The sequence below is a fragment of the Triticum aestivum genome, chromosome 2A (genome assembly GCF_018294505.1).
Source record: "Triticum aestivum cultivar Chinese Spring chromosome 2A, IWGSC CS RefSeq v2.1, whole genome shotgun sequence".
Classification (NCBI taxonomy): Eukaryota; Viridiplantae; Streptophyta; class Magnoliopsida; order Poales; family Poaceae; genus Triticum; species Triticum aestivum.
The window spans coordinates 511865269-511875662 of record NC_057797.1 but is presented as its reverse complement, the minus strand read 5'-3'; positions in this window follow the sequence as shown (position 1 = coordinate 511875662).

Here is a 10394-nt window from a genome sequence, read left to right as displayed (position 1 = left end):
CTCCGGTTTTCTCTGAAATCACCCGGAACACTTCTGGTGTCCGAATATAGCCGTCCAATATATCAATCTTTATGTCTCGACCATTTCGAGACTCCTTGTCATGTCCGTGATCACATCCGGGACTCCGAACTAACTTCGGTACATCAAAACTCATAAACTCATAATATAACTGTCATCGAAACACTAAGCGTGCGGACCCTACGGGTTCGAGAACAATGTAGACATGACCGAGACACGTCTCCGGTCAATAACCAATAGCAGAACCTGGATGCTCATATTGGCTCCTACATATTCTACGAAGATCTTTATCGGTCAGACCGCATAACAACATATGTTGTTCCCTTTGTCATTGGTATGTTACTTGCCCGAGATTCGATCGTCGGTATCTCAATACCTAGTTCAATCTCGTTACCAGCAAGTCTCTTTACTCGTTCCGTAATACATCATCTCGCAACTAACTCATTAGTTGCAATGCTTGAAAGGCTTATGTGATGTGCATTACCGAGAGGGCCCAGAGATACCTCTCCGACAATCGGAGTGACAAATCCTAATCTCGAAATACGCCAACCCAACATGTACCTTTGGAGACACCTGTAGAGTACCTTTATAATCACCCATTTACGTTGTGACGTTTGGTAGCACACAAAGTGTTCCTCCGGCAAACGGAAGTTGCATAATCTCATAGTCATAGGAACATGTATAAGTTATGAAGAAAGCAATAGCAACATACTAAACGATCGGGTGCTAAGCTAATGGAATGGGTCATGTCAATCAGATCATTCACCTAATGATGTGATCCCGTTAATCAAATAACAACTCTTTGTTCATGGTTAGGAAACATAACCATCTTTGATTAACGAGCTAGTCAAGTAGAGGCATACTAGTGACACTCCGTTTGTCTATGTATTCACACATGTATTATGTTTCCGGTTAATACAATTCTAGCATGAATAATAAACATTTATCATGATATAAGGAAATAAATAATAACTTTATTATTGCCTCTAGGGCATATTTCCTTCAATCAAGTACGAAAAAGAATGCTCGGAAATCGATTGGAATGCCCAAGGCATTTCCTCCTCCGATCCACGTACTCAAGAAACTGAACTTCAAGTTCGGAAAATAATTAATTTGCAACACATTGCAAATAACCTGCCAGATTCATTTACTGACTATAAAGTGTTGGAATATGCCCTAGAGGCAATAATAAAAGTGTTATTATCATATTTCCTTGTTCATGATAATCGTTTATTATCCATGCTATAATTGTATTAATAGGAAACTCAGATACATGTGTGGATACATAGACAACACCATGTCCCTAGTGAGCCTCTAGTTGACTAGCTCGTTAATCAATAGATGGTCACGGTTTCCTGACCATGGACATTGGATGTCATTGATGGCGGGATCACATCATTAGGAGAATGATGTGATGGACAAGACCCAATCCTAAGCCTAGCACAAAGATCGTGTAGTTCGTATGCTAAAGCTTTTCTAATGTCAAGTATCTTTTCCTTAGACCATGAGATTGTGCAACTCCCGGATACCGTAGGAATGCTTTGGGTGTACCAAACGTCACAACGTAACTGGGTGGCTATAAAGGTGCATTACAGGTATCTCCGAAAGTGTCTGTTGGGTTGGCACGAATCAAGACTGGGATTTGTCACTCCGTGTAAACGGAGAGGTATCTCTGGGCCCACTCGGTAGGACATCATCATAATGTGCACAATGTGACCAAGGGGTTGATCACGGGATGATGTGTTACGGAAACGAGTAAAGAGACTTGCCGGTAACGAGATTGAACAAGGTATCGGTATACCGATGATCGAATCTCGGGCAAGTAAAATACCGCTAGACAAAGGGAATTGTATACGGGATCGATTGAGTCCTTGACATCGTGGTTCATCCGATGAGATCATCGTGGAACATGTGGGAGCCAACATGGGTATCCAGATCCCGCTGTTGGTTATTGACCGGAGAACGTCTCGGTCATGTCTGCATGTCTCCCGAACCCATAGGGTCTACACACTTAAGGTTCGATGACGCTAGGGTTATAAAGGAAGTTTGTATGTGGTTACCGAATGTTGTTCGGAGTCCCGGATGAGATCCCGGACGTCACAAGGAGTTCCGGAATGGTCCGGAGGTAAAGATTTATATATGGAAAGTTGTTGTTCGGGTTCCAGAAAAAGTTCGGGTTTTTTCGGTATTGTACTTGGAAGCTTCCAGAAGGTTCCGGATGATTCCGGAGGGGTCCGGAGGTCCGGAAATTGTTCCACCACATCCAATACAGTAGCATGGGCTGTAAGGGGGCGCCCTAGCCTTTATGGGCCAAGGGAACCAGCCCCCCAAGGCCCATGCGCATGGGAAGGGGGAAACCCTAAAGGGGGAGGCCTCCACTTGACTTGGGAGGCACTCCTCCCCCCTTGGCCGCACCCCTTGGGGTGGGAAACCCTAAAGGGGGCACAGCCCCCCCTTCCCCCTATATATAGTTGAGGTTTGGGGCTGCTAAACACATGAGAACTTCTCCCTCTTAGTGCAGCCCTGCCTCTCCTCCTCCTCCTCTCCCGTGGTGCTTGGCGAAGCCCTGCTGGATTGCCACGCTCCTCCACCACCACCACGCCGTTGTGCTGCTGTTGGATGGAGTCTTCCTCAACCTCTCCCTCTCTCCTTGCTGGATCAAGGCGTGGGAGACGTCACCGGGCTGTACGTGTGTTGAACGCGGAGGTGCCGTCCGTTCGGCACTAGGATCTCCGGTGATTTGGATCACGACGAGTACGACTCCTTCAACCCCGTTCACTTGAACGCTTCCGCTTAGCGATCTACAAGGGTATGTAGATGCACTCTCCTTCCCCTCGTTGCTGGTTTCTCCATAGATAGATCTTGGTGATACGTAGGAAAATTTTGAATTTCTGCTACGTTCCCCAACAGTGGTATCAGAGCTAGGTCTATTGCGTAGATTCTTTGCACGAGTAGAACACAAAGTAGTTGTGGGCGTTGATGTTGTTCAATATGCTTACCGTTACTAGTCCAATATTGTTTCGACGGTATTGTGGGATGAAGCGGCCCGGACCGACCTTACACGTACTCTTACGTGAGACAGGTTCCACCGACTGACATGCACTTGGTGCATAAGGTGGCTAGCGGGTGCCAGTCTCTCCCACTTTAGTCGGAACGGATTCGATGAAAAGGGTCCTTATGAAGGGTAAATAGCAATTGGCATATCACGTTGTGGTCTTGCGTAGGTAAGAAACGTTCTTGCTAGAAACCCATAGCAGCCACGTTAAACATGCAAACAACAATTAGAGGACGTCTAACTTGTTTTTGCAGGGTATGCTATGTGATGTGATATGGCCAAGAAGAATGGGATGAATGATATGTGATGTATGAGATTGATCATGTTCTTGTAATAGGATTCACGATTTGCATGTCGATGAGTATGACAACCGGCAGGAGCCATAAGAGTTGTCTTAATTTATTGTATGACCTGCATGTCATTGAATAACGCCATGTAACTTACTTTACTTTATTGCTAAACGCGTTAGCCATAGAAGTAGAAGTAGTCGTTGGCGTGACAACTTCATGAAGACACGATGATGGAGATCATGGTGTCAAGCCGGTGACAAGATGATCATGGAGCCCCGAAGATGGAGATCAATGGAGCTATATGATATTGGCCATATCATGTCACAACTATATAATTGCATGTGATGTTTATTATGATTATGCATCTTGTTTACTTAGGACGACGATAGTAAATAAGATGACCCCTTACAAAATTTCAAGAAGTGTTCTCCCCTAACTGTGCACCGTTGCTACAGTTCGTCGCTTCTAAGCACCACGTGATGATCGGGTGTGATGGATTCTTACGTTCACATACAACGGGTGTAAGACAGTTTTACACAGCGAAAACACTTAGGGTTAACTTGACGAGCCTAGCATGTACAGACATGGCCTCGGAACACGGAGACCGAAAGGTCGAGCATGAGTCGTATAGTAGATACGATCAACATGAAGATGTTCACCGATGATGACTAGTCCGTCTCACGTGATGATCGGACACGACCTAGTTGACTCGGATCATGTAATCACTTAGATGACCAGAGGGATGTCTATCTGAGTGGGAGTTCATAAGATGAACTTAATTATCTGAACATAGTCAAAAGGATTTTGCAAATTATGTCGTAGCTCGCACTTTAGTTCTACTGTTTTAGATATGTTCCTAGAGAAAATATAGTTGAAAGTTGAAAGTAGCAATTATGCGGACAGTAGAAAGCTTATGTCCTTAATGCACTGCTCAGTGTGCTGAACCCCAAACGTCGTTTGTGGATGTTGTGAACATCGGACATACACGTTTTGATAACTACGTGATAGTTCAGTTGAACGGTTTAGAGTTGAGGCACTAAAGACGTTTTCGAAACATCGCGGAACATATGAGATGTTTCAAGGGCTGAAATTGGGATTTCAGGCTCGTGCCCACGTCAAGAGGTATGAGACCTCCGACGATTTTCTTAGCCTGCAAACTAAGGGAGAAAAGCTCAATCGTTGAGCTTGTGCTCAGATTGTCTGAGTGCGACAATCACTTGAATCGAGTGGGAGTTGATCTTCCAGATGAGATAGTGATGTTTCTCCAAAGTCATTGCCACCAAGCTGCTAGAGCTTCGTGATGAACTATAACATACCAGGGATAGATATGATAATCCTTGAGGTATTCACGATGTTTGACACCGCGAAAGTAGAAATCAAGAAGGAGCATCAAATTGTTGATGGTTGGTGAAACCACTAGTTTCAAGAAGGGCAAGGGCAAGAAGGGATACTTCATGAAACGACAAATCAGTTGCTGCTCTAGTGAAGAAACCCAAGGTTGAACCCAAACCCGAGACTAAGTGCTTCTGTGATAAGGGGAATAGTCACTAGAGCAGAATTACCCTAGATACTTGGTAGATTAGAAGGCTGGCAAGGTCGATAGAAGTATATTGGATATACATTATGTTAATGTGTACTTTACTAGTACTCCCAGTAGCACCAGGATATAAGATACCGGTTCGGTTGCTAAGTATTAGTAACTCGAAATAAAAGCTACGGAATAAACGGAGACTAGCTAAAGGTGAGCTGACGATATGTGTTGGAAGTTTTTCCAAGCTTGATGTGATCAAGCATCGCACGCTCCCTCTACCAACGAGATTGGTGTTAAACCTAAATAATTGTTATTTGGTGTTTGCGTTGAGCATAGGCATGATTGGATTATGACTATCGCAATACGGTTATTCATTTAAAGAGAATAATGGTTACTCTATTTATTTGAATAATACCTTCAATGGTCTTGCACCTAAAATGAATGGTTTATTGAATCTCGATTGTAGTGATACACATTTTCATGCCAAAAGATATAAGATAGTAATGATAGTACCACTTACTTGTGGCACTACCATGTAAGTCATAATGGTATAAAACGCATGAAGAAGCTCCATGTTGATGGATCTTTGGACTCACTCGTTTTTGAAAAGTTTGAGACATGCGAATCATGTCTATTGGTGTATATGCATGAAGAAACTCCATGCAGATGGATCGTTTGGAGTCACTTGATTTTGAATCACTTGAGATATGCAAATCATACCACATAGGCAAGATGACTGAAAAACCTCGGTTTCAGTAAAATGGAACAAGATAGCAACTTGTTGGAAGCAACACATTTTTGATGTGTGCAGTCCAATGAGTGCTGAGGCATGCAGTGAATATCGTTATGTTCTTACTTCACAGATGATTCGAGTAGATGTTGAGAATATTTTCTTGATGAAACACAAGTCTGAATTATTGAATGGTTCAAGTAATTTCAGAGTGAAGTAGAAGATCATTGTGACAAGAGGATAAAATGTCTAGGATATGATCATAGAGATGAATATCTGAGTTACGAGTTTTGGCACGCAATTAAGACATTGTGGAAATTGTTTCACAATTAATACCACCTGGAACACCATAGTTTGATGGTGTGTCCGAACATCGTAGTTGCACCCTATTGGATATGGTGTGTACCATGATGTCTCTTATCGAATTACCACTATCGTTCATGGGTTAGGCATTAGAGACACCCACACTCACTTTAAATAAGGCACCACGTAATTCCATTGAGACGACACCGGTTTAGAGAAACCTAAGTTGTCGTTTCTTAAAGGTTTGGGGCTGCGACGCTTATGTGAAAAAGTTTCAGGACTGATAAGCTCGAACCCAAAGCGGATAAAATACATCTTCATAGGACACCCAAAACAGTTGGGTATACCTCCTAATTCAGATCCGAAAGCAATATGGATTGTTTCTTGAATCGGGTCCTTTCTCGAGGAAAGGTTTCTCTCGAAAGAGTTGAGTGGGAGGATGGTGGAGACTTGGTATGGTTATTGAACCATCACTTCAACCAGTGTGTATCAGGGCATAGGAAGTTGTTCATGTGGCACCTACACCAATTGAAGTAGAAGCTTATGATAGTGATCATGAAGTTTCGGATCAAGTCACTGCCGTACCTCGTAGGGTGACAAGGATACGTACTACTTCAGAGTGGTACAGTAATCCTGTCTTGAAGGTCATGTTGCTAGACAACAATGAACCTACGAGCTATGGAGAAGCGATGGTGGGCCCAAATTCCGACAAATGGTTAGAAACCATGAAATCCGAGATCGGATCCATGTATCAGAACAAAGCATGGACTTTGGTGGACTTGCCCGATGATCGGCAAGCCATTGAGATAAATGAATCTTTAAGAAGAAGACGGACGTGGACGGTAATGTCACCGTCTATGAAGCTCGACTTGTGGCGAAGAGTTTTTCACAAGTTCAAGGAGTTGACTACGATGAGGTTTTCTCATCCGTAGCGATGCTTAAGTCCGTCAGAATCATGTTAGCATTAGCTGCATTTATGAAATCTGGCAGATGGATGTCAAAACGAGTTTCCTTACCAGTTTTTGTAAGGAAAGGTTGTATGTGATACAATCAGAAAAGTTTTGTCGATCCTAAGGATGCTAAAAGGTATGCTGGCTCCAGCAATCCTTCTAAGGACTGGAGTAAGCATCTCGGAGTTGGAATGTGCACTTTGATAAGATGATCAAAGATTTTGGGTTTATACAAAGTTTATGAGAAACTTGTATTTCCAAAGAAGTGAGTGGGAGCACTATAGAATTTCTGATGAGTATATGTTGTTGACATATTGATGATCAGAAATGATGTAGAATTTCTAGAAAGCATATAGGGTTATTTGAAAGGTGTTTTTCATTAGAAAATCTGGAATAAGCTACTTGAACATTGAGCATCAAGATCTATGAGGATGGATCAAAACGCTTAATGGTACTTTCAAATGAGCACATACCTTGACATGATCTTGAAGGTGTTCAAGATGGATCAGTCAAAGAAGAAGTTCTTGCCTGAGTTGTAAGGTACGAAGTTAAGACTTAAAGCTCGACCATGGCAGAATAGAGAGAAAGGACGAAGGTCGTCTCCTATGCTTAAGACATAGGCTCTACAGTATGCTATGCTGTGTACCGCACCTGAAGTGTGCCTTGCCATGAGTTAGTCAAGGGGTACAAGAGTGATCCAAGAATGGATCACAGACAGCGGTCAAAGTTATCCTTAGTAACTAGTGGACTAAGGAATTTTCTCGATTATGGAGGTGGTAAAAGAGTTCGTCGTAAAGGTTACGTCGATGCAAGCTTAACACCTATCCGGATAGCTCTAAGTAGAGATACCGGATACGTATAATGGGGCAACAATTTAGAATAGCTCCAAGTGGAACAGTTATTTGGAATGGCTCCAAATAGAACGTGGTAGCTACATCTAGGAGATGACATAGAGATTTGTATAGCACACACGGATCTGAAAGGTTCAGACCCGTTGACTAAAACCTCTCTCACAAGCAGAACATGATCAAACCCCAGAACTCATTGAGTCTTGGTCACATGGTGATGTGACCTGTGAATGTTAATCACATGGCGATGTGAACTAGATTATTGACTCTAGTGCAAGTGGGAGACTGTTGGAAATATGCCCTAGAGGCAATAATAAAAGTGTTATTATTATATTTCCTTGTTCATGATAATCCTTTATTATACATGCTATAATTGTATTAATAGGAAACTCAGATACATGTGTGGATACATAGACAACACCATGTCCCTAGTGAGCCTCTAGTTGACTAGCTCGTTAATCAATAGATGGTCACGGTTTCCTGACCATGGACATTGGATGTCATTGATGACGGGATCACATCATTAGGAGAATGATGTGATGGACAAGACCCAATCCTAAGCCTAGCATAAAGATCGTGTAGTTCGTATGCTAAAGCTTTTCTAATGTCAAGTATCTTTTCCTTAGACCATGAGATTGTGCAACTCCCGGATACCGTAGGAATGCTTTGGGTGTACCAAACGTCACAACGTAACTGTGTGGCTATAAAGGTGCATTACAGGTATCTCCGAAAGTGTCTGTTGGGTTGGCACGAATCAAGACTGGGATTTGTCACTCCGTGTAAACAGAGAGGTATCTCTGGGCCCACTCGGTAGGACATCATCATAATGTGCACAATGTGACCAAGGGGTTGATCACGGGATGATGTGTTACGGAAACGAGTAAAGAGACTTGTCGGTAACGAGATTGAACAAGGTATCGGTATACCGACGATCGAATCTCGGGCAAGTAAAATACCGCTAGACAAAGGGAATTGTATACGGGATCGATTGAGTCCTTGACATCGTGGTTCATCCGATGAGATCATCGTGGAACATGTGGGAGCCAACATGGGTATCCAGATCCCGCTGTTGGTTATTGACCGGAGAACGTCTCGGTCATGTCTGCATGTCTCCCAAACCCGTAGGGTCTACACACTTAAGGTTCGATGACGCTAGGGTTATAAAGGAAGTTTGTATGTGGTTACCGAATGTTGTTCGGAGTCCCAGATGAGATCCCGGACGTCACGAGGAGTTCCGGAATGGTCCGGAGGTAAAGATTTATATATGGAAAGTTGTTGTTCGGGTTCTGGAAAAAGTTCGGGTTTTTTCGGTATTGTACCGGGAAGCTTCCAGAAGGTTCCGGAGGATTCCGGAGGGGTCCGGAGGTCCGGAAATTGTTCCACCACGTCCAATACAGTAGCATGGGCTGTAAGGGGGCGCCCTAGCCTTTATGGGCCAAGGGAACCAGCCCCCCAAGGCCCATGCGCATGGGAAGGGGGAAACCCTAAAGGGGGAGGCCTCCACTTGACTTGGGAGGCACTCCTCCCCCCTTGGCCGCACCCCTTGGGGTGGGAAACCCTAAAGGGGGCGCAGCCCCCCCTTCCCCCTATATATAGTTGAGGTTTGGGGCTGCTAAACACATGAGAACTTCTCCCTCTTAGTGCAGCCCTGCCTCTCCTCCTCCTCCTCTCCCGTGGTGCTTGGCGAAGCCCTGCTGGATTGCCACGCTCCTCCACCACCACCACGCCGTTGTGCTGCTGTTGGATGGAGTCTTCCTCAACCTCTCCCTCTCTCCTTGCTGGATCAAGGCGTGGGAGACGTCACCGGGCTGTACGTGTGTTGAACGCGGAGGTGCCGTCCGTTCGGCACTAGGATCTCCGGTGATTTGGATCACGACGAGTACGACTCCTTCAACCCCGTTCACTTGAACGCTTCCGCTTAGCGATCTACAAGGGTATGTAGATGCACTCTCCTTCCCCTCGTTGCTGGTTTCTCCATAGATAGATCTTGGTGATACGTAGGAAAATTTTGAATTTCTGCTACGTTCCCCAACATAAAGGTGTTACCAAATCCTACAATCCTGCTAAAAACGCGCCTGAAAGAGTGGAGGTACCAACCAAAACTACTCAACCCCCTGTTCAAAGGAAGAGGGGTAGAAGTACGGCCACGGAACAGGATTCAGCTCCTCACAAGCAACGAAGGAAACAGAGAAAGAAACTCTCCGAACCAGTAAATCTAAACCAACCTAGTGTTGATAATCATCAAATGGGTAATATACACCCAGTGGAAGAACAACCTCCACAACCCAGCTCAGTTGTGCACAAACTAACTAGGACATCGGAACACCCAGACTCAATCGTATTGGGAAATCACGAAGAGTCACTAAGGGTGCAGGAAATTTCTATCAACTACGTTGATTCTGGAGAATCATTTGACCGTAAGACTACGACTGTCGACATATATTTTGCTGAAAAGATTGCAGATACCCTTCTCACTGATCATGATCCAAAGACCATGTCAAAGTGCAAGAAATGCTCCGACTGGCCTAAATGGAAGGATGCAATCCAAGCAGAATTAGCCTCGCTCAATAAACAAAAGGTATTCACTAAAGCAATACCTACACCTCCCAGAGTTTTCCCCATGGGATTCAAATGGGTTTTTGTTCATAAAAGAAACGAGAACAACGAGG